The following is a 24,192-nucleotide window of genomic DNA, read 5'->3' on the forward strand; positions in this document are numbered from 1 at the left end:
AAAATAAATTTTTTTCTTTATTGAAAAATAAATATATTAAAATTGTAAAAACTATAGGGTCAAAATTCCAAAAAGAAAAAAAGTGAGATGAGAGCTCATTGGCTAGGAAAGCAAAGAGGGATAGAGAAACTAGAGGTCATGATGAAGGACAAGAAAAGGTTTATAGGAAATAAGGCAGAAGGATAGATGGAAGGACAAGCAATTATGTACAGAAAGAGAAACTTCAGAATTCTACATCGTGGAGGTATAGCATTTATGGATGATTAAGGGTATCTTTTCTAACATCCCTGTGAATAAATAAGGTTTCTGTAGTTACAATTCACAGGAGATAACAATAAAAAACATATTTGCCAATGTGCTTTAAAAGCATCCACATGTATGTTGACATCCCCAAGAATAAGAGCTGGTATTATGATGAAGAGGAAGCTCATGATCCAAAATTTGAGAAACTTGTCTTTACCAGGCAGTCTAGGACGGGCAAAGGGAAGCAGGATAATAAGCCACTGAATCCAAGAGGCAGGAATAAGTGTGGTTGAAATGCTAGGTGGGTGAACAAAGACACGATTGGGTTATTTCTCAAATTCCCAAAAGCCTGGTTATTTTCCAAATTTCTTTTTGTTAAAAAATAGAAAAAAAGGAACAGAATCCTGGGAAAGAAAGGTCAGAATTGAATGACTGAAGTGAGCTGTCTCCCAACTAAAATTGTAGCTACGTCTACAGACAATAAATAAAAAAGAATTATGCTGGTGACATCCCCAATCTGCCTACTTTTGCCTACTTTGATAAGGATTCCCTGATTCTCTTCCCACCTCCATCGTATTCCTGACCCATCTTTGCATAATCCTTGGCCAGTATTTTCTATTATCAACCCTGAACTCTCCTGAACAAATGCTTGCTCAACTACAACATCCTTATAAAATTCTAATACTTCCAGGGATCTTTGATACTGTTGATATGAATGCTCTCTCCAACAACACAGGTCACAACCCATCTGTTCATGCCCACATTAGACATCTTTATTTTAGATTTCAATGTTAGGATTTTCTCTGTGTTCACAGCACCTTCAGGGGCTGACATTGCCTGTTTCTGCCCTCATGGAGGAGAATTCACAGGATACATCCCAGTTGATGCCAGCTGGTCCATTCCTGACAACAAATACTTGAGTGCGATAAGTCCTAGAGCTGGGACCTTCCATATGGCGCTCTTATCCTTTGCCATTGATTCGCTGTGTCATCTTTAGCCATCCATTTAACCACCCTGTACCTTCATTTCCAAACCTATAAATGAAGAATTGTAAATCTTTTAGGTACTACAATGAACACTTAAAAAGTCCAACTGCTTAAATCAACATTTATTAGCACCACTGAGGAAAGCATTAGGCTTAACACAGGGAATGATTTGATAATCCATTCATAAATGGAAAGTGCCTAAGATATACTGGCAATAATCATATCTAAAGCCTTAATATTAATATTGCTTCTTTGGCACAAGTTTGAACACATAATAGGTATTCAATAAGTCTTAGCTGATTTGGCTATAGCCTCCCAGGATAATGATGATCTTCTGTACTGGGTACCTTTCAAAAACAAAATCAGCAAACATTTGTCTGTGAAGAAAAGAAGAAAGAAAATGAGAGAAAGAAATTTCACAGTCTAAGACAAGACATCTGAGGCTATCCAATCCAATCTGTACCTGAGTAGGAATTCCCTCTACCACATAACTGACAAGAGGTCACCCAGCCTTTGTCTACAGTCCTTGGGTAAGAGGGAGGACACTCTCTCTGAAGGCAACCTGTTACACTTTGGCATCCCTCATGGCTTTTTTTTATAGTTTCCCTACAAAAACCAATACCACAATAATACAAAAAGGTGAATTAACGATTCTAAATAAGCATCTACCATTAACTCAATGTTTGAATAATTTCAAGAGATAATATTTTATAGAACTTCAAGGTTTGCAAAGCACTTACATATATGAAATTATTTGATCCTTACAACAACCCTGTGAGGCAAGTGCTATTATTATATCATTTTCCAGATGAGGAAACTGAGACTGGAAAAGGTTAAATGACTGCCCAGGGTCACACATTTAGTAAGTGGCTAAGGATTCAGATCTACAGCTTCCTGACTCCAGGTCCAGCACTCTATCTACTACACCATCCATTCAGAGGCAGCATGGTATAACATCCAGAGAGCTGGGCTTAGAAACAGGAAGGACAGGCATCACATATGGCCTCTGGTATTTATGACCATTTGGCAAGTCATGTAGCTGCTCAGAGAGCCTGATAGCTCTCTAAAACAGGGCCTCTTTTCCTGGGAGCCATAGCACTTTGCTCCACCCTCCAACCCCCACATACACATGGGATCCTGTAGCAGTAAGCACCCCAGCATACACAGGAGAGCCTGCTGTACAGGATTCTTAGATCTGCTTTTCTAAAAGGAAAGCAACTTTTGAGGGGTCAACAATCTACTTTAATTACATTCACCAACAGAGAAAATACAAGCAGAGAAATAAAGACCAATAGACAGGGCTTCTAACTGTCTGACTATAAGCAATATATACATCACAGATCAAAAGACAGATCCATCTATCTGATCATTACATACATGCATTGTTACCAGAGAGAGAAGCACCAGCATCTGGGTTTTCAAAGCTGGAGAGCTTCTTAATGGCCATCCAGAGTCTCATCTGGCACATGAACTTCTTCCAAAGAGTAAGCCTCAAAGTAAAACCTCACCTCAGATTATATATACACTTTTTGGAGCCAGAGGGCAAGACCCTGGTGAACCAGTGCCTCATTAGAAACAATACCTGTGGGCTTCCTAAAAGTCTCCCCTAATCAAGCTTCCCTTAATCTGCTTCTCCTGAGGCCTATTAATGGGCTGGGAAGATCTTTAACTCTTCCCCACCACCACCACCAACAATAACCATTAACCTTACATTAACATTATAGATTCATAGATAGGTTTCAGGAAGTCCATGAACTTGGAAGGACAGAAGAAAATACATATTTATTTTCATTAATCTTTAACTGAAATTTAACATTTTCTTAAATTATTTAAAAGCACCATTCCAAGAAAGGATCCATAGACTTCATCAGATTGCCACGAGTCCATGACCAAAAAAAAAAAAATTAAGAATTCTGCTTTATTTGGCCTCACAACTCAGGTTAGAGCAAAGAACCAGGTTCAAGGATTTATAGAAATTCATCTTCAGGAAGCTAGTACAAGCATTTTTATTACTATGCAGCACAGCACAAGCAAATAAAAATGAAGCACACAGAGATATACACATTATATGGCAACACAAAAACACAGCAGAGATTGGGCCATGCAAGGTCAAAATCACTCATGTAAGAGAGATGTGTATAGTGGCAATGATCTTGGTGAGAGGACCCACCCAGCACGATGGTCTGAGCCGGGACATTTCAAAGACTGTAACGGTTGATAACAGGTAATTGATGCCAGAATGGGAGGGAGTATCCCTAATCAGACGGGAAAACTCCCCAGGATCACTTATGAATATGAGATCCAACTGGGGAGTTCCCTAATCAGGGCAAGAAATTGGGTGAGGGGGCTCTTCCTCCAAGCTCCTGCCACTGCCATTTCTGCCATCAACCATAGTGATGTCTTCTGCTCTCTATCCCTCCTTTCTCCTTCTCCTCCTTCTTTTCCTCCTTCTCCTCCCCCTTCCACACCCCTACCCTCCCCAGTCTAACTCCAGCCACCTCATCCTCAGCCTTTTCTCCTAATGAGGTGAAGACAGTGGCCAATAAGATTCAGGTTGAGGATTTCCATGAAGATCATACACAGTGATGTCTCCAGTGTTTTTGAGAAGAGTAATAGGAGATCAGAAGTTGCTGCTCACATAGGTGTGATGTCTTCTGATTAGGCTTGTTAAAAGCGCCGAAAGAATGACAGAATGTTAGAGTTGGAGGGACCCTTAAAGATCATTGAGGCCAATGCTTCTCATTTTGCAGGTTGAATACATCAAGCCATGGCAACATCTTTAAATGAAGATAATGAAAGCGTAACTGTTGAACACATAGAAAACAGAGATACAAAAGAAAGGCAAAGTAATGGACTTAGAGAGCCTCTTTTCACTTAACCCTGACCTTGTACCTGGTAAAGAAATAGAAGCTAGCCCAGAAATACCTCCTCCTCCTGCCCCTTCAGCCAAAGTAAACAAAATTGTGAAGCACCTCCAGACTGTGGCCCCTATTAAGAATGACCCCACCAGCAAGAGACAGTGAGTGTTTGGTTCTATGGTTCACAGCCTAGTCAATTTCCTGAACAGGCTTCCGCCACACAACAGAATGGTACTGTTTCAGATATATCTCCAATTCAAGCTGCAAAAAAGGAATTTAGACTCTTTTCATGTAGAAAATCCAATTGTGTGAAGGAAGTAAGAGAGACTTCAAGAAAAACAATAAAAGGAAGCTATAGCAACAAGAATTTAAAGAACAAAAGAGCCTGGGACATTGTGCTATAAACCCAAATTACAATATCATGTATATGATCAGAGACTTTAGAGGAGTCTTGGATTCTAGACCACTTACAGAAGCAGATACAATTGATGAACACAAGATATGTGTTTGTGTAAGGAAATAACCACTCAGCAAAAAAGAAACAGTAATGAAAAAGCTTGATGTGATAACAGTCCCTAATAAATATATTGTGATGGTACATTAACCAAAGCAAAAAGTGAACTTAACAAGGCACCTAGAAAGCCAAACATTTTGTTTTGACTGTGCCTTTGATGACTCAGCCCCTAATGAAATGGTTTATAATTAATTTATTTTATAATTAGACCATTAGTAGAAACCATATTTAAAAGAATGGCCACATGTTTTGCTTATAGTCACACAGGCAGTAGAAAAACTCACATCATGGGTGGTGATTTTTAAGGAAAGAACCAAGATTGTTCTAAAGAGATATATGTGCGAGCAGCTGCAGATCTCTTTTTAATGCTAAAGAAACCAAACTATAAGAAGTTAGAACTTCAAGTATATGCAATCTTTTTTGAAATATGTAGTGGAAATGTATTTCATTTGCTTAATAGGAAGACAAAATTGAAAGTGTTAGAGGATGGTAAACAGCAAGTTCACATTGTGGGATTCTGAGGGTGGGGGGAGTTGAAGATGTCCTGAAGTTCAGTAAAATAGACAATGATCGCAGAACATCTGCTCAGACATCTAGTCTTTCAAATTTTCCTTAGAAGGAAAGGAAAATTACGTGGCAAATTTTCTCATTGGTTTGCCCAGAAATAAAAGAGGAGCAGATACTCCTAGTGCAAATAGGCAAACTTGGCTTGAAGGTGTTGAAATTAATAAAAGCCTTTTAGCACTCAAGGAGTGCATCAGAGCCTTAGATAGAAATAAATCTCACATTCCCTTCAGAGCAAGTAAACTTCCTCAAGTGCTAAAAGATTCATTCATAGGAGAAAATCCCCCCACATGCATGAATGCTACCATCTCTCCAGGAATGCCATCTTGTGAAAATACTCTTGATACACTGAGATACACAAATAGGGTAAAAGAATTGACTGTAGATCCAGCTGCTATTGGTGATATCTATGTTTTTATGCCTCATCCTCCAAATCAAATTGATGATTTAGAAACATAGTAGGGAGTAGGAGGTCACCTCAAAGAGATGGCCTGAAACTCTTTTGTGAACAAAATAAAGAGGAGGTTTCTCCACATTTATTCATTTTTCATGGAGCTATCTCTCATATGGTAGAAATGGAAGAGCAAGTTGTAGAAGATCACCGGGCAGTCTTCCAGGAATCTATTCGATGGTTAGAATATGAAAAAGCCCTCCTAGAAATAATTAAAGAAGGGAACTATGATGTAGATTCATATGCTCTACAGCTTGAAGCAATTCTTAAGCAAAAGATAGACATTCTTACTAAACTTCAAAATAAAGTGAAATCTTTCCATGCAGCTCTACAAGAGGAACTGACCAGCAAGCAGATCAATCTGAAGAGACCTTGAGCCCTTTAAAATAGGGACTTACTGCTAAAGAATCCTTGGAGCCCTCCATACTCTAACATCTATTGCTTTGGCTACAAGGACCATTTGAACATTTAAAAACTTTTTAAAAGTCTGTGGAAATGTCCTGTTCTTCACCAAAATGGCATTTCAATTTGTATGAAACACTCTTTTGTCTACAAAATGCTTTTGAGTCCGGGAGGCACGACCAAACAAGATTGGGATTTGTGAAGCATTTTGTTTAATGTTTCATTTACTTAAATTGTGAAGCTTACATGTGGAAATCCTTGCCAATTTTTTTGATAATGAAGTAAGACTGTGGACTTTTCTTTAAAGAAAAAGAAAGCAACAGCATTTCATTCCAACTGTTCAATATTCCTACAAAGACCAATGGAGCACTTTTAAATTGTGCCTGCATGCATGCATACCTCATCCATGACTGTCCATATCTTGTCCTCTCTTAGAGACAGTTGTGCTCAGCCCTTCCAACTCTGTACCTTGACTAAGGCTACTGATCCTAAATTTCCTCTTTATGAAGCAGTCTTAATAAATGATGTTATTTGTCAATGTAAATTACCTTTATCGTGCATATATTTTTAATGTGTAGGAGATGTTTTTTGTGTTTTATTAGTTCATTTTGGAGGATGTGCCATATCACTGAGTGGAACTAAAATCTGTGACAGGGGACAAAGCCACTGGACCATTCCATCTTAAACATGTAAAAAGAAAATAATCTGGAAGTATAACTTTAGATAACAAAGTGTGGTTTCAATTTTCTTAGCTTTTTATTTATAAAGGACAAATACATAATTTAGCTGATGCAAAATAAAAGGTAACAAAAAAAGAAATTGGGTGAGGGTCTAAATTTTTAATCAGGCATCCTTAAAAGGGAGTTTGGTCCAATCAAAAACTATGATAATTTATATGTTTGACATAGAGTCAGAATAAGTCAGGATAGTGGAAAAGTATAGGCTTTATTATTACATATATATATATATATATATATATATATGGTCATTAGGACCACTGAGCCTAAGTGACTCTACATTGTAATCTTATTACTACAATATCAAATAATATATTTCAAAACTCATAATTATTACAAATCCATCTACTAAGACTATAAGTTATAGAAGAGTTCTCAATGTGTATCTATGGAGAATTTTCACTTTTAAAAGTCTCTATATCAATAAAATTACAAGTCCAGACTAAAAATAATTTAAAAAATAAATAATTCCCTTATTTTATAATGCTCTAAGAGCTCACTATAATTATTACTTTCTTATAAAGTGAACTTCAGAACCTTTTAGCCTTTAAATTACCAAGACTCGTGGGAGCTACTTAAGACAGACACCTTTTAACTGGTCATGGAGCACCAGTTATACTAAGCCCTGTGGGAAGGAACAAATGTAGTATAGTAATAAATGGAAGAAATAGGCACTCCCCAACAGATAAATGATCAAAGGATATGAAAAGACATTTTTCAAAGAGAAATCCAAGCTATCAATACCCACATAAAAAAATGTTCCAAATCATTAATAATTAGAGTAATGAAAATGAAAGCAACTCAATGATTTTCTCCACCCATCAAACTGACCAAAAAAATGAAAAAAATTGCAAATGTTAGAGGGGTTATGGGGAAATAGACACAGTAGTACACTATTGTGGAACTGGGAATTGACAAAGTCATTCTGGAAAGAAAGTTGGAACTGTGCCCAAAAAAGATACCAAGTTAATCCACTACTAGATCTATGCCCCAAAGCTATCAAAGAAAGAAGAAAAAGACTATGTATATATATATATATATATATATATATATATATATATATATATATATATATATATATATATATATATATATATATATATATATATATATATGTCCAAAAATATTTATAGCAGCTTTTTCCATAGTAACCAAAAATTAGAAATTAAAGGAATGCTCAATGGGGGGGATGACTAAACAAATTGTGTTTTATGAATGGATTGGAATATTATTGGGTTACAAAAAAATTATGAAATAGTTTCAAAGGATACTAGGAAGATTTCTTTATACATAGATACAGAGTGAAGTCAGCAGAATAAGAACAAGTTATACAATGCTAATATATTAAAGAAAAAAACTTTAGAACTGATATAAATGAAAAACCAAAGGCCCCAGCAAATGAAGATGAAATGTGCTACCCACTTGTTCTTCAAGAGGTAATGGACTTAAAATACAGAATGAAACATATATTTTTGGATATGGCCAAAGTGGGAATTTGTTTCACTGTACTATGCATATTTGTTATTAGGGATGTGTGTGGATGTGTGTGTTTTAAGTTGTTCAATAGGGGAGAGTTTTGTGAGGAAGAAATAATGAATATTTGTTAAAATTAATGAATAATGAAAAGAAATGAATGCTTTTTTTAAGAGGAAAAAATGGAAGAATGAAAGTGGACAAGGCTAAGAAAGAAATCCTAAAAGGCTACCGGGAAGAAATCTATTCAGAGGTAAAAACAACATGAAAATTAAAAAGTTGAGAGAGCAGATGATATTGAGATTAAGTGATAAACTAATAGGATGAATGTTTTCTTATTACAATAAACTGAATTGGGTTGGATTTGATTCTGCAGTGGATTCTGTTGCCTGACAAAATGAGCTTCCTAGGGTCTTTTACCCACTTTCTCCTGAATAAGTTTCATAAAAGAACTATTCTAGTTATTTTGAAACTGCTGTGTCAAATTAGACCAATAGTTCATTTAAATTCAAGCTGATGCTGGACTGCAATGAAATGAAAACTAAACATAATGCTAAGATTATATGTCCCTTGACAGAGCAATGAATGCAGAGACGTATGTGTAGCCAATGTTCCCTTTCCCCTCCCCATGGAGCATGCTCAGAATCACCATTCCTTGTTCCAAGTGACCACTTGGAAGATTTAGGGGGACTGCTCACAGTTGAGAGATTTGCACTGTAAGATAAGGAGGAGTCCTCTTATTGGCAGCAATGCTAGAAGAGTTGATGGCTCTTTGAATATAAAAAAGGAATTGAATAACCTGTCCCCTTGATTTCTCTCTCTTTCTGGCTATTCAGGACTACTCAGTCTGGCCCATTCTATCACAAATTACATCTCAGGGATGTAATTTGAAAGAATACTACATGATTTTGAAGCCAGAAAGGAAGAGAGAGGTGAGGGGGGTTAGCACTAATTTGTCATGTGACCTTGGACATGGTTTCCCCACCCCCTCCTTCCCCAAGCTTTCTGGTTCTCAGTTTCCTCATCTGTTAAAAGAAGTGGGGTTAGATAAGATGATCTCAAAGGTCCCTTCCAGTTCTAGGAGGAGTCTCCATCCTCTCCTCTTTCACATTCTCTAAAGCACAACTATACAAGTTAAGGAAATTAAATCCTAAGTGCAATTCCCACCCTTTGGACAAGTTGGAAGAGCTAATTCTGTCCTTGAAGATCAAAAACTTCTAGATTACATTAGAATTCATATTGACATAGACCTGATAGGAAAACTCATGAAAATGCCATATTAAGAAAATGCTTATCTAACAAGGAAACTATAAAGTACAATTCTAAGTAATTCTATTTGATGGACTTCCATCATCTACCTATCACCCAAAAGCCTTCTCATTCAGGAAAAGCAATCCCTCCAACCTCAATGACTGCATTTTTAACCTTATAACTTGTCTAGCGGCACGTAAACACATCCAGTCTCTGCTACTATCTCCAGGGAGGTCACGTCTGATTGTTTCAGCTGGAGAGTTACTCAGGTTTTACAGATTGCCAAGGAAGGCGATTCCACAAATCTATCTTCTCTCCACCACCACTCTAAGGTGTTCCAAGTCTGTATTTCTCCTTTCTGCCCCTACCTTCAACTGCCTGTATGACTCTCACTATCTTCTAATCTAGAGAATCAGAGAGTCTTGAAGCTAGATTAGCTAGTCCAGCTCCCATCCTCTCTATCTGACTCTACAAACCTCCCCTTGAACTATGTGCATTAAAAATTCTAGTATCATTACTAAGGCAGAAATAGGTTTTAAGACATCTTGAGTGGTTTATCTTAAATTCTTCCTCTTCTTTAAAATAGTATCCCTCCTTGGAACAGAGCCCATTAAGTTTCCCACTACTCCATTTACCTACGTGCCATGAATCACTAGCTCAGCAATACTAATATTATGGCACTTGCCAACAATAAAATAAAAAATAGCCTAGAATAGCCAGAATAAGTGAATTAACCTCTGGGGAGGGAACTGCTATATAAGAATATATTGCAACACAGAGTTTGAAAATGTAATTAAGTGGATTGACTCTGAACTTTAGACATGAAGTGTGTAAAGTATTCTTTTTTCTGAGTGATGAGAAATACTTTAGTGATATGTAGAAGTTCCTTCTATCCCTGACCTATGCCCCATCAGACACAGGAAAGAGAGAAACCAAGTTAACTAAATATAGAAATGGGCGGCTCATCAGCAAAAGCTTTCTGGGAATCAGAAGACTTCCTGAAGAGCTAAAACTGAGACTGAGATTGTAAACAGACAAGAAAATTCCAAGTAGCTCAATCCCAAATCAACATGTGCAGGTTCTGGTGCCATAAACATAAAACTCTTTGGGGGTCATAAGGTAGCGAAGAATCATGAGGTAGACTAGAATTGATCAACAAGGTTAGAAAGATAGAGCATCAGCCAAGTCTGGAAGACAGCAGTTTCTCCCCACTTTTTAAAATAAGATCTGTGGTTTCACCGGTATAAGGATTTTCTAGAGGGGAAATTACCCTACTAATGCCAGTTGGCACATTATCTGCCACTGACAACTGGTAATCTTAAAGAGTTGCTTAGAACATTGCAAGGTTGAGTAACTTATTGTGGATCCCCACAGCCCGTGTGTGAAAGACAGATCTTGAACCTAGGTCTGCCTGGCTACAACACCTCTTCCCTACCCTCTTCTCTACTTTGCCACATCTCTCTTTTTTGGACATAGCTAATCACCAATCCCTTTTGTATCTGTATATTCTTCGGTCCTGTCAAAAAATACCTGTGACTAAAGCCAAGGGAGCTGAGATGTGGTAAACGGAAAATGAGATTAAGTAACAGATTCAAGCCCCGAGATACTGTAGCAGTTAGCAAAGAAAGGTAGCAAAGGTTAGGGTTACAGTGAAAGTTACATAATTAAGGGATTAAAGAGTACCTGGTTCCTGAAATCATTAAGTCAAACAGGCTCGGGGAACAAAAAGGCCACGTAGGACTGAATGCCACAAGCCAGGTTGGGGAAGCAGGTTAGAAAGCAATAAAAATGTAGAAAAGAGTGAAAGAGAAATATCTTGGACATATGGCAAACTTTTCAGATCAATTCTGAGAAAAAGCTGATGCCCTGGGGAGAAAATGGTGTGTTTCTTGCAAGGTGTAGGAGCAGGATTAGGTACTTTCCAGAAGACATCTAGTCCACCCTCTTACCTAATGCATGAATATCCTCTGTCTACAATATCTCTATGAATATTCATCAAGCCTCTTTTTTAAATACCTTGAACAATGGGGAACTTAGGACCAAATGCTATATAGGATGATAGAATTGGAGAGTTGGAAGGACAGCAGTGATCTAGTCTAACCCATACCTGAAAGGAATCCATATTATAATGAAAAAGGCAAGCATTCATCCACCCTCCCATTGAGGACCCTCAATGAGGGAAAATCCATCATTTGTCAAAGGGTCCTCTTCCACTTTCTGGGAAGCTCTAATTGTCAGATTTTTCCTGATGAGCCTAGATTTACTGCTTTGTTCTTGGTGCTGCCGTCTGGGGCTAAAGAAAATAAATCAAAGGCCTCTTTCACATGACCATTCTTCAAATATTTGAACATAGCTAACTGTCCCCTGCAGAAAGAGCACTGGTTAGAGCTCTGGGCCTGGAGTCAGGAGGACCTGAATTCAAAGCTGACCTCAAACACTTACTAGCTGTGTGATTCTGAGCAAGCCACTTAACCCTGTTTGACTCAGTTTCCTCATCTGTAAAATGACCCCAAATGGGGTCACAAAGAGAAAGGAGAACATTCCAGGTTTTGGAAAAGGACAGTTCAAAGGCATAGAGAGGCAGGAGACAAAATGTCTTGTTTTAGGATTATAGAATATGAGGAGGGGATTAAAATGTAAGCAAACTGGAAACGTAGGAAAGGAGCACTTATAAAGACATAAGTGGGGGGGCAGAAAGGAGTTTTAAGAAAATCACTTTGGCAGCTATGTGAAAGATTGAAGGAAGAAGAAACTTGAGAGAAGCAAGCAAATGGAAATCTATTGCAATAGGCTTCTGATATATTTAGACAATTCCTTTTTTTGCGTTCTCATCAGAACTGTTTTGTGTCAGGTCTAAAGAATTTCAGTCTTGAGAGCTTACCTTCCTTCCTGAGTTAACTTCTTTCATAGGATTTTCATCCATGGGATTCTACTTTTCCTTTCTCTAAAGCCTTAGAAATCAACTCTCCCTAAATCCAGGAGTCAACTCAGATTCTTCTCAAATGTTCTCACCTCTACCCCAAATTTTAAGATGGGGAGGGATCCACTTCCCAAATTTTCCATCCTTTCCATCCTGGTCACCAATTCTTCCTTGCTGGAACCAGTTAGTCCAGAATAGCATTTGATGCAGATACAAATAGTACCCTAAGGATTGAAAATAATATTAAGGGTTGATTTTGTGAAGCCCCTAGTTTATTCTGTAACCTGAAGGTGCCCTAAAGTCCTTCCCCACCTTATCTTGAACCTGTATCAAAAGAATTGCTTTTGAATGATTATCTCAATAGATGCAGAAAAAGCTTTTGACAAAATACAACATCCATTCCTACTAAAAACATTGGAGAATGTAGGAATAAAGGGAACTTTCCATAAAATAATAAGCAGTATCTATCTAAAACCTTCAGCAAGCATTATATGCAATGGGGATAAGCTAGATGCATTCCCATTAAGATCAGGGGTGAAACAAGGTTGTCCATTATCACCACTATTATTCAATATGGTACTAGAAATGTTAGCTGTAGCAATTAGACAAGATAAAGATATTCAAGGAATTAGAATAGCCAAAGAAGAAACTAAGTTATCACTCTTTGCAGATGATATGATGATTTACCTAGAGAATCCCAGAGATTCAAGTAAAAAATTACTTGAATTAATAAACAACTTTGGCAAAGTTGCAGGGTACAAAATAAACCCACACAAATCCTCTGCATTCCTATATATTAGCAACAAAGTTCAACAGCAAGAGATAGAAAGAGAAATCCCATTTAAAGTTAGGGTAGACAGTATAAAATACTTAGGAGTCTACCTGCCAAAACAAACCCAGGGACTATATGAACACAATTACAAGACACTTTTTGCACAAATAAACTCAGATTTAAGTAAGTGGAAAAACATTAGTTGCTCATGGGTAGGCCGTGCTAATATAATAAAAATGACAATTCTACCCAAATTAATATACTTATTTAGTGCCATACCAATTAAACTATCAGACAATTACTTTCTAGAGCTGGATAAAATAATATCAAAATTCATTTGGAAAAACAAAAGGTCCAGAATATCAAAGGGACTAATGAAAAGAAATGCTTGGGAAGGTGGCCTAGCGCTACCAGACCTCAAACTGTACTATAAAGCAGCAATTATCAAAAGCACTTGGTATTGGCTAAGAAACAGAGAGGTAGACAAGTGGAATAGACTTGGCACTCAAGATGCAGTAGGCAAGGAATATAGCAACCTTCTGTTTGATAAACCCAAGGACCCCAGCTTCTGGGATAAGAACTCATTGTTTGACAAAAATTGCTGGGAAAACTGGATAACAGTGTGGCGGAAATTAGGCATAGACCCATACCTGACACCGTACACAAGAATAAAGTCCAAATGGGTACATGATTTAGGTATAAAGATTGATACCATGAACAAACTGGAGAAGCAAGGAATAGTGTATTTATCAGATCTATGGAGAAGGGAAGAATTCTTTACTAAAGGAGAGATAGAATGCATTATGAAATGCAAAATGGATAACTTTGAGTACATTAAACTGAGAAGTTTTTGCACAACCAAACCCAATGCAACCAAAATCCGGAGGGATGTAGTAAATTGGGAAAAAATTTTTACAGCTAAGCTCGGGGATAAAGGCCTCATTTCTAGAATATATAGAGAACTGACCCAAATGTATAATCATACAAGTCATTCCCCAATTGATAAATGGTCAAAGGATATGAACAGGCAATTTTCAGAGGAAGAAATTAAAGCTATCTATAATCATATGAAAAAATGCTCTAAATCACTATTGGTTAGAGAGATGCAAATCAAAACAACGCTGAGGTACCACATCACACCTATAAGATTGGCAAACATGACAGAACAAGAAAATGATAAATGCTGGAGAGGATGTGGGAGAGTTGGAACACTAATTCATTGTTGGTGGAGCTGTGAGCGCATCCAACCATTCTGGAGAGCAATTTGGAACTATGCCCAAAGGGCTACAAAAATGTGCATACCCTTTGACCCAGCAATATCGCTACTAGGACTATATCCCCAAGAGATCATAAAAATGGGAAAGGGTCCCACATGTACAAAAATATTTATAGCAGCACTCTATGTAGTTGCCAAAAACTGGAAGTCAAGGGGATGTCCATCAATTGGGGAATGGCTGAATAAATTATGGTATATGAATGTAATGGAGTACTATTGTGCCATAAGAAATGATGAACAAGAAGACTTCAGAGAGGCCTGGAAGGACTTATATGACCTGATGCTGAGTGAAAGGAGCAGAACCAGGAGAACTTTATGCACAGCAACAACCACAGTGTGTGAGAGTTTTTTCTGGTAGACTTAGATTTTTGTAATAACACAAGAACTTCTGAAAAAAAAAAAAATCCCAATGGTGGACCTCAAGGCAAAATGCCTTCCACACTCAGAGAGAGAAATATGGAAGTCACTCACATAATGTAGCAGATCATGTTTGTGTATGTGTATCTGTTTGTGTATCATGTTCTGATTTGTTATACGGATTCTTTCATTTATCTTAGTCTGACTACATAGCATGACTATAGTGAAAATATACTCAATAGGAAAGTATATGTAGAATCTATACAGAATTGTATGCAGTCGTGGGGAGGGAGGGAGGTAGTGGGGGGTGGGTGGGAAGGGATAAAATCGCAATTGTATGGCAGTGATTGTTAAACATTAAAAAAATAAAAAAATTAATAAAAAAAAAAAAAAAAAAAGAATTGCTTTTGAGTCCCTTATCCTGTGTTCCCCCTGTCCTTTAATTTTTAACCTGTTTCCTCCTGCCCTGTCCTTAAATCCTTAAACCATAAAGAATTCCCTTTGTCTCCCTCATCCTACGTCATTCTGTCCTAACTTTAACCTTCATAAAAACCTCTAAAACCACATCACCATTCTGAAAACTCTATAGAAAGGGGAAAAATCAATGTGGGCCATAGTAATCAGTTGAAATTTATATATCTAGGAGACGACTCCCAAATCTATATATTCATGTCTCTCCTTTGAACTCCAGTTCTGCAATACTAACTGCTTACCGGATATCTTCACCTGAATATGTCAGTCGATAAACATTTATTAAGTGCCTACTGTGTGCCAGGTACTATCCTAGGCACTATAGATACAAAAAGAGGCAAAAGACAGTCCCTAGACTCATGGAGCTCAAAATCTAATGGGGAAGACAACAAGCAAATAAATCTGTACAAACAAGCTACATACAGGTAAACATGAAATAATTAAGAGAAGGAAGGCACTAGAATTAAGAGCGGTTGGAAAAGGCTTCCTGTAGAAGATGGGATTTTAGTTGGGATCTAAAGGCAACCAGGGAAGTCAGTAGGTAGAGATGAGGAGGGAGAGCATTGCAGGCATGGCACGCCAGAGAAAATGCCTGAAGCTGAAAGATTAGAATGTCCTGGAACAGCATGGAGGCCAATATCACTGGATCAAAGAGTACAGAAGCGGGGAGTGAGGTGTTAGAAAAGTAGGAACAGGTGAAATGGAGGACTTCAAATACCAAACAGAGCATTTTGTATTTATTCCTAGAGGCAATAGGAAGCCACCAAAGTTTATTAAGAAGTGAGGTGATGTGATTAGACCTGCGGGTTTATTTTGTTGGGTTTTTTTAGGAAAATTGATTCATTGGCTCCATGTAGAATGGATTAGAGTGGGGAGAGACTTGAGACAGGTAGACCCACTGGCAGGCTATTGCAGTAGGCCTAGTATGAGGTGGTGGGGGCCCATGCAAGTGGTGTTGCAAAGGTCAAATCAATAGGCCTTGGCAATAGGTTAGATATGGGGGGATGAGAGATAATGAAGAGTTGAGGATGACATCTAGGTTTTGAGCCTGGGGGACTGGCAGTATGGTGGTATATAAACTCAACCTGTCTTGACCAAATTACTCATCTTTCCCTCCCCAACTTTTCCCCCTTAAACCTGCTCCTCATGCCAACTTTCCCATTAAAAATGATTCCACAATTCTCCTTGTCACTCAGGTTCAAAACTTTTGAGATATCTTTGATTAGGCCTCCTCTCTTAATGTCCACCCTCATCCTTACTTGCCAATGACTATCCATTTGAGGGGCAGTTAAGTTGCACAGTGGATAGAGAACTGGGTCTGAAGTTAGGAAGACTCCTCTTCCTGAGTTCAAATCTGATCTCAGATATTTACTAGCTATGTGGCCTTGGACAAATCACTTAACCCTATTTGCCTCAATTTCTTCCTCTGTAAAGTGAGAAGGAAATGGGAAACCACTCTAGTATCTCTGCCAAGAAAACCCCAAATGGGGTCATAAAAAGTCAGATACAACTGAAAAATGTCTGAACAACCATCATTTTACTTCCCTTAACCTCTTCTGAATTTATCCTATTCCACTCATGCTGCTGCCACCTAAGTTTTGACCTTCACCAAGGGCTACCCAGACCATTATAAAAGATTCTTAAACATTTTCCTTATTTCAGTTTTTTTCTCCATTACATTCTTCTTACAGATGTCCACATAATATTCCCAATGACCAGGTCTCAACAGTTCATTCCCCTGCTCCCAAACTGTCAATGCTTCTCTATTGCCTAAATAAAATACTTAGTCTTACAGAATCCCCTATAATCCACCTCCAACCTACCTTTCCAGCTTGACTTCATATTGCTCTTATTTCTGCACACTATATTTCAACTATACTTCTTACCTCTCACTTGTGTATATTTACACTGGACACTCTTCAGGTCTGGAAGGTTATTTCCTTCTCATCTCCACCTGTCCTCTTTCTTCAAGACAACCCTAGTGCCCCTTCTTCCATGCAGCATTTTCTGATCCAACTGTCCACCCTTAACCTTCCTAGAACATTTTGTGTAGAAATCACCTTTTCCACCTCTCATTCCTTTGTTTACCTCATGGGTATCTATGTACAACTCTTATGTGTATTCGGAAGAATATAAGCTCCCTAAGGGCAGGATATGCACCATTTTTCATCCTTGTGTCCCTAGCACCTAACATGGCCCTTTTGCACATTTGTGGTTGTTGTTCAGCCATATCTGACCCTTTCTGAGCCCATCATGGTGGTTTCTTGAAAAAGATATTGGAGCGGTTTGCCATTTCTTTCTCCAACTCATTTTATAGATGAGGAAACTGGGGCAAACAGGGTTAAGTGACTTGCCCAAGGCCATAAGGTTAATAAGTGTCTGAAGCCAAATGTGAACTCATATCTTCCTGACTCTAAACCCTGCATCCTATCCATTAAGCTACCTAGCTGCCTCCAAGGCAAACAGGAGTTAAGTGACTTGCCCATAGTCACACAACTAATAAGTGTCTGAGTGTAGATTTGAACTCAGGTCTTCTTGACTCCAGGTCCAGTGCTCTATCTACTGTGCCATCTAGCTTCCTCCTAACTTTTGAACATAGTTTATGCTTAAAAATGTTGTTGAACTGATTTTTTAAAATAAGAGCAAACAGGAATAGGGGAGTGGAATTCTCATACCCTAGCTTGCTACCTCCAAAGTTCCTTCAAGCTATAAATCCTACAATCCTTCCAAAAACTCAGTCACCCAGTAAACACAGGAATGGCAGAAAACACTGGACATCTTTCCTCTCTCCTCTCCTGATTCAACTGAAAAAGTTTTTAAGGTAGACTGAGATTTTTTTTTCTTTAAAATGTCTCATTACCACCCTGGAAACAGCAGAGGAACACCTGATTGATGCTGCTAAATCTTCAGTTTCTGGAGTGGAGGAGAATTTTCTGTGGGATCCCAGACTTCCCTCAATGAGACAAGATACCCTGAAGTGCCAGAACTGTTAGAGGATTGGCCTCAGTAGCTTTTCCTGCTGACTCTTTTACATTTTAGCATTGATCACAGAAACAAAACTGGAAGGTGGACCGTAAACATCTTCTGGTCCAAATTTCTCATTTTGTAGTCTTGTGGTTTTTTTTTTCCATTTGTCTTCTATTTAAATTGTTCATTGCTTGGTCAGAGACAATGGGAAGCACCTGGGACAGGGCTGCCTACTCTGTATGTATGTGTTGAATAAATACTCGGTGCCTGACAGACTTCCTCTTGGTGTAGTTGTCTGTCAATGGTTTCAAGTCAGTATCAGGAAGTCAGGTTCTTATTTTATAATGCCCTCCCTCTGTTGGCCAGTTCTGAAAAAAGGAAAACCAAAGTGTCCAGTTGGTTGTAGATGAATCTGGGATTTCCTTGAGTTCCCACAACCCCCTTTCCTAACTCCAGAGCTTGACACCACTCCCCATTCCACTGCTACTCAGTCAAAAACCATCTATTAAGCACTTGGTAGTATCAGGCACTGCAAAGTATTGGAGATACAAAGAAAGGCCAAAAGTCTCTCTCTGCCTTTTTCTTTTTAAAGTAAATAGTTTGAAATGGAAATTTATGATTTTATATTGAATCCTCTGTATATATTGTGCTATGTACATGGAAATGTTCTCCTTTTTTCTGTATTTAAGTTCAAAATGAATGAAAAAATGAAGGAAAAAAAAGACAGTCCCTGCTCTCAAGGAGTTCATGATCTAATTGGGGAGGTGTCATGCTAATAACTATATACAAAAAAAAGATAAAGTGGAGGTAGATAATCAGAAGAAGTTAAGGAAGCCAAGTGGGGAAGATGAGGAGGGAAGAGAATTCCAGGAAAGGGGAACGGAAAATATACAAACCTGGGCTGTAGGAGAGGAAGGCCACTCTTGACAAAGAGAAAGCTCTTGTGCAGATAGACCTAGTAAACTGTGATAGGGATTTGGTGGGGGTCAGAGATGACTAATTCTCTACTAGAACATCTCCATATTCCTTGATTTAGGCTGTCTTTATTTAGCCTAAGATCTCATTAGGAATTTTGCCTGTCCTATCATACCACTGATGCCTATTGAACTTGTGGCATGGGGAAAAAAAAGTCTCAGGTCATTTTTAGACAAATTGCTTACTTACCATGCCTCCGCATCTTGATTCCTAATAAGAGAGGAAGTGACCCTGGGTTCTCAAAGGATAAGTGGGTAACAGATAAGTTGCAGCAGATTTTATTCAGGCAAAAGAATTTTAGGCTCAATCATTAAGGAGCAGGTAGCTTAACTTGTCTACAACTAGGTGGTATAGTGGATAGAAACTGAGCCTGGAGTTCTACTTCCCAAGATTGTGAGAATCGAAACAGACAATATTTGTAAAGAACTTAACACTGTGTCTGTCACATCGTTGGTGCTTAATAAATGTTTGTTTCCTTCTTAAGTCAGAAAGGTTCGACAACAAGGCTACTGGCCACCAGGTCATTAATTAGTTTGATCAAGAAAGCCTCATGCTGAGGCAAGGAGAAGCTCAGCTCTGTCAGTGGAAGAAATATTCACACTGAGGAAAAATATTTCTTAGTGAAAATACATTTCTGAAAATTGATGAAGACTGGTTTAGCTTCACCAAGGCAGTGTGTAGCAGAGAAGAAAAATTTGAAGTCAGAGAAATTGGATTCAAATGCCGACCATACCGATATTTCGTACCAGTATTTGCTTGAGTAAGTAAGTCACCTCTGGTCTCAATTTCCTCATTTGTCAATTAAGAGGATTAGACTAGAAGATGAGCTCTAAATCTACCATCCTCTGATTGTAGAGATTTGTGACAATCTCTGCTGTGGAGTAGGCTAATTACAGCACTATGCCTCCTTCTAGACCATCTTTCTACTCTGTCAGAGAAATTCAGGGCCAGGAGATCCATCAAAGGATTTTCTGATTCATTTCTTTGCCTCCTGGCAAGGCCACATCCAAAAACATCCCAGATTTCCTTTGAAAAAAAACTCTACAGAGAAGAAAACACCACTAGCTATTTTATGAGGCATGCATTTCCAGCATTTCATAATCCTTACAACCTCAAGTTTTTTGGACCAATGTAGTCTAAAACAATCTTGTTCTGTAAATATCAGCAAGATAAAGTTAGGAAGCAGTAAATTGAGGAAAAAACAATTAGAGCTATCCAAAACTGGAATGTACTATCTCAGGAGGTGGTAGATGCCCTCTCCCTGGAGGTCCTCAAGCAAAGACTAGATGAGAGCTTGTTGGGGATATTATGAAAGAGATTGCATGGCCCAAGTCCCTTCCATCTCTGAAATTCTGTTGATCTTTCTCCCTTATCCATAGCAAAGTTCAGTATCCATAGTAAAGAGTGAATCACTAAATAGTCCATAAATCTCTTCACATCCTCGAAGACAGTTGTGACCTGAGCTACTAAGGGTTAAATAAAGGAAACTCCTTTGAATTTTCTGCACATAACCAGTCATGGAAGACATGATTACACTAAGGTTAGGCTTAGGGGATTGCCTCATATAAACAGAGGCAGCAGCGGAATTCCTGCTGTGTGGACCCCAGCAATTGTGTCTATTTGTTGTTGTTCAGTTGTTTCAGTCATGACCAACTCTTTGTGACAGTATTTGGGATTTTCTCGGCAAAGATAATGAAGTGGTTTGCCATTTCCTTCTCCAGACCATGGAGTCACAAGGAGTTGAACATGGCTGAACAAAACTATGCACCAGGCACTGTGTTAAATGTATTTAACAAATATTATCTCATTTGCTCATCACAGCAACCCTGGGAGGTAGGTGCTGTTATTATCCTCATTTTACAGGTGAGGAAACTGAGGCAAAATTGGATAAGTGATTTGCCCAGGGTCACATAATTAATGAGAATCAAAAGCTGGATTTGAACTCAGGTCTTCTTAACTATGGTTTCAGCACTCTACCACATCACCATGAGCCTCTATAAGAAAAAATATGGGTAGTGAGCACCAGAATACAAAGTCTAAAAAAGTAGGGGTAGGGGAAACAGTATTTCTCCTGCCCCCCTCAATGTTAGTGTCTTCCCCTTGAGATTCTTTCTCATTCACCCTGTATAGATTTGGTATTTGCTTAATTGTTTACATGTTGTGTTCCCCTATAGAAAGGAAACTCCTTGAGGGCAAGAACAGCGTTCTTGCCTTTTTGTATCCCAACACATAGCACAGTGCTAATCATGTTGTGAGCGTTTAACTTGACTAACTGATTGACTATGCTCAAAGAACTTCTAGTCTCTTGTAATGTCACCAGTTGGTTAAACCATGGTACAAATGAGGTCAGAGACAAAGGGTAATGTTCCTCCTTGGCTTAGGGGTTGGTTTGTTTTTTCACATTCAAATGATGAGTGAATTAGGCTTACTAAAATATCAAACCACAAAGGAGAGCTACAAAAAAGGAAAACCTGACTTGTGGAAGTCTGACAGCCAGAACCAGGAAGCAGGGGTTTTAGAGCACTAAAGTTTGGATACACGACTGCCAAGTCCACATCCTCACACATATCCACACCTGCTCCCTGACACCTCTCCACCTGGACTGAGATAATTCAGTGCTTAAAGGCACAAAAGACCCATGGGTCATAAGTATGAGCCCCATATTAGCAAATTAGTTATTTCACAGTCACAGGTAACACCCCCAAATTTAGACATCTAACAAAGTAGGATATGAATAAGGATGTTCATGACTCAGTACAGGGCCATTGTTATTGTTGGAAACTCCTGGAAAAACCCTCCCAGTGATCAGGCAGTGACAGAATCTTGGGCTCATAGAATCTTAAAGTTGAAAAGAGTCATTAGAGGTCACTTAATTAACCTCCAGAGCAATGCAACAACATTCCTACCAAGAAGTCATCTGTCTGCTTCAATACCACGCCCCCACTAAGAAACAGAAAGCTTATTGTTTCAAAAAATAGCCAGACCATTTCACTTGGGGGAATAGTACTATTTGTTTTGGCTTTTTTTTTAGTATTCTGTATATTTACTGTTTTAAAACAGAAAGCCCAACACAGATCATCATAACTGCCAACTGGTCAGCTGTGCAAAATAGTATGTGTGTTTGTCCTTCATTGCTGAAGAAGACCATGCCATCAGAGAAATAATGACATGACTTGTACTTGACTTTGTTTTGAGTGAGGGAGGGCTGTGCAGATCACCAGCCTCACTTCTCCTCCAGAGCCGTCTGAATCTAGTGACCAGATATTCATCAGGATGACTGGAGATGAGCCAGGATGAGGCAACTGGGGTTAAGTGACTTGCACAAGGTCACACAGCTAGTGAGTGTCAGGCAAAATAGTATATATAGTGCTTAAATACAAATGGGAGGCATGATTTCTTTAATGGGGGGGGGGGGGGGGTCAGTCATGTACTACTCTTAATGACCCTATTTGTGGTTTTCTTGGCAAAGATAATGGAGTGGTTTGCTACTTCCTTCTCCAGTTCATTTTACAGATCAGGACCCTGAGGCAAACAAGGTCATGATTTGTCCAGGGTCACACAGCTACTAAATGTCTGAGACCAGATTTGAACTCAGGTCCTCCTGACTCCAGGGCCAGTGCTCTATTTACTGCACCACCTAGCCACTACCACCACCACCCCTCCAAATAAATACTGAAACACAAATTTATGTCCTACAAAATATCATTTAAACTAGATGGTCTAAGTTGATTTACCTCCTTGGACACACAGCAACTGTTATTTTCCCCAAAACCAATAGAATCAATAAACTGAATCATTATCAGTTCCATTGTGTAAATAATGAATCACAATAACTGAGTCCCTTTTTTCTAAGAGCTTTCTCTGACTTCTCTACAAACTTGATCTGGCTTAGTAAAAAGAGAATAGGGGTTTCTTGAAGGTCAATTGTCCAAAATGCTAAGTATGGTTAAATATTCTACATGATCTCTACTCACCATTTCCATCTTTACACAGATTATTTTCTTCAACTTATCATACAGGAAAAACAGGAAAGAGCTACTCAGGCCTTTAATAACTTTTGGACCAGACATCTTGAACAAAGCTTTGCCACCTTCATCTTTAGCAATCTTCCTCAGTAGTCAAGTGTCCCTGTACACATGGTATCAGCTCCTTTGCACCCAGACTACATCATTCACCACCTTACAGCAGTCACTGTTTGTGCATTCAGCCAACTTATTGCAATATGAGTTTTCCTAGGGTCTGGGGGCCTACCTTTTGCTGTATCATAGATTCCAAAGTAGACTGTTTTATAGGTAATAATACCCTATACTGAGACACTGAGACCTTGATATAAGCCATGAATTCTATCAGACTTGGTGATTTTCACAAGGCAGTCTCCCAGGACTTTGGATCTTCTCTCAGAGCCAGATTTCTCAGCATCAGCTGACAGCAAGTTCTCACAAAATCCAAAGGGTAGACAAAGCAGAGAGAAACGGCTCCAGATGTACCACCAGAGGCAAGATTACCAGAAAATTACCTACAAAATTGTGTGTTTGTCTACTGCTTCCAAAAACACCTGCTTATATTCAAAGGCAAAGTTAAAGACTCGGACAGGAAATATCTGATGACATTTGCCAAGTTACTGGCCAGAAGCCCTTATTCCTTTGGAACTCAAACTACACAAATCCATTGTGCCTTTACACGGCTTATCTGTAACAATTTGTTGCTTGTAGGCTGTACCAGGAGTAGTAGTTTGACTCTCTTGATGGAAACCACCTCACCTTAGAGACAGCAGTGACAATGTCCACCAGCCAGGAAGTCTTTGGCAAAGAAGATGTCCTGTTCCATCATGATTACAGAAGGACAGGTGGTGGAATTGGAGGCAAAAAGTTGATGCAAGAGGGCCAAAAGTCTGTGAACATATTGCTGCTTACTCAGCCAGATAGCGTTAATTATTAAAGAATGTTCTTCCTTCCCCTAAGCTGAAACCAACCTC

The 24,192-nt window shown here is 38.6% G+C and overlaps 1 long non-coding RNA gene and 1 pseudogene across 1 annotated transcript; one reads left to right on the plus strand and one right to left on the minus strand.

Annotated features, from left to right (window-relative positions):
• Nucleotides 1-1,020: 1,020 nt before the first annotated feature.
• On the minus strand, nucleotides 1,021-24,057 carry LOC140509066 (uncharacterized). The gene is made up of 4 exons (XR_011968557.1): nucleotides 23,192-24,057; nucleotides 12,492-12,623; nucleotides 1,577-1,606; nucleotides 1,021-1,277 (listed from the first exon to the last, which is right to left on the minus strand). It is a non-coding gene; the product is annotated as an uncharacterized lncRNA (long non-coding RNA).
• On the plus strand, nucleotides 3,991-6,001 carry LOC140509065 (kinesin-like protein KIF2A pseudogene; annotated as a pseudogene).
• Nucleotides 24,058-24,192: the final 135 nt, after the last annotated feature.

Source organism: Notamacropus eugenii, chromosome 5 (genome assembly GCF_028372415.1).
Source record: "Notamacropus eugenii isolate mMacEug1 chromosome 5, mMacEug1.pri_v2, whole genome shotgun sequence".
Taxonomy (NCBI): Eukaryota; Metazoa; Chordata; class Mammalia; order Diprotodontia; family Macropodidae; genus Notamacropus; species Notamacropus eugenii.